Below are 1458 nucleotides of genomic sequence, written 5' to 3' on the forward strand. Positions count from 1 at the left end.
CCAAGTACAGATGGCAGTGACCAAGGCTTGTTCTGAGACTGAGTCTTGCTCTGTCGTCCAGGCTGGAGTACAGTGGCATGATCGCGGCTTACTGCCACCTCTGCCTCCCAAGCTCAAGTGATTCTCCTGCCTCAGCCTCCCGAGGAGTTGGGATTACAGGCGGGCACCACCATGCCCAGCTAATTTTTGTATTTTTTGTAGAGGAGGTATTTCACCACTCTTGGCCAGGCTGGTTTTGAAGTCCTGACCTCATGATCCACTCGCCTCGGCTTTCTCAAAGTGCTGGGATTACAGGCATGAGGCATCACACCCAGTCCCTTATGTAACTCTTTTAAGGGAGGACGTGAACCCAGCAACGCATTGTTTATACATTTTATTTGTGCCCATTCACTCTTTAATCCACCCCCCAAAACCTTGCACATCCTACAGTGGGCTCAATGGTCCTGCAGGCTGGGTGATCTCAGGCGAGTTGCTTGACCTCTCTGAGCCTCTGAGCCTCACATGGGTCTGCTGGCTTTAAATAATTGCATCAAGAAGTTACTGTGAGGTTGAAATTATATCACATGTGAAAGGGATGAACACAATATGTATCACCTATGCTGTTATTATCATCATTATTCCCAGAAAAGGGTTTGGGGTGGAGACGAGGGAGGGGGTCAGACCAAAGGGACAGAGAAAGGTACAGTAATACTAATAACTACACTAAGACCGATACTAATGATCTTCATCAGCCTTCACTGAGAGTTCACCAAGTGCTTTGCATGTGCCCTGGACACAAGCCTGTATATATCATTTAACTTTCTGCAAGAGCTGAGAATTTCCCCCCATTAAAAGTCGAGGAAATTGAGGTTACGTGCTGGTAAGCGCAGGATGCAAACCCAAAACCATGATGGCCTCTTCCTGGAGGCTGGTGCCAACCCAGCCTTCCTGTCGAGGTCGAATAGTGGCCTCCCTGTGGTAGGTGCAGCAGAGTCCCACTCCAGTGACTTTCAGGGCCTCAGGGGCTGAGTGAGGACACTACTAACTGGAAGATTGCGACCAGACCCAGCCCTTGTTCTGGGCCTCAGAGTCCACAGAGATTGACTTCAGGGACCTCTCTAAATTATCCTCACCCCTATGTCTTCCCAGTCCCCTTTCCCTAAGACTGACCATGGGACCACTTCCTAGACAGTACCCCTCCCCTTGCAGCAACACTTACAACTTCCAAAGTCCATTTCCTAATGCCCATTAGGAAACTAATTCATACTAGACTGTGAGTGGCTATCACAGCTAACTCTAGCATTTCCTGTCTTATGTTCCACAGGCCACTGATCATGCAAGGTGTTCCACAGAAGGGAAGGAAAAAGGTCATAACTGCCGGGCACGGTGGCTCAAGCCTGTAATCCCAGCACTTTGGGAGGCCGAGGCGGGTGGATCACGAGGTCAAGAGATCGAGACCATTCTGGTCAACATGGTGAA

The sequence above is a fragment of the Cebus imitator genome, unplaced genomic scaffold (assembly GCF_001604975.1).
Source record: "Cebus imitator isolate Cc_AM_T3 unplaced genomic scaffold, Cebus_imitator-1.0 Scaffold237, whole genome shotgun sequence".
In the NCBI taxonomy this organism is placed as follows: Eukaryota; Metazoa; Chordata; class Mammalia; order Primates; family Cebidae; genus Cebus; species Cebus imitator.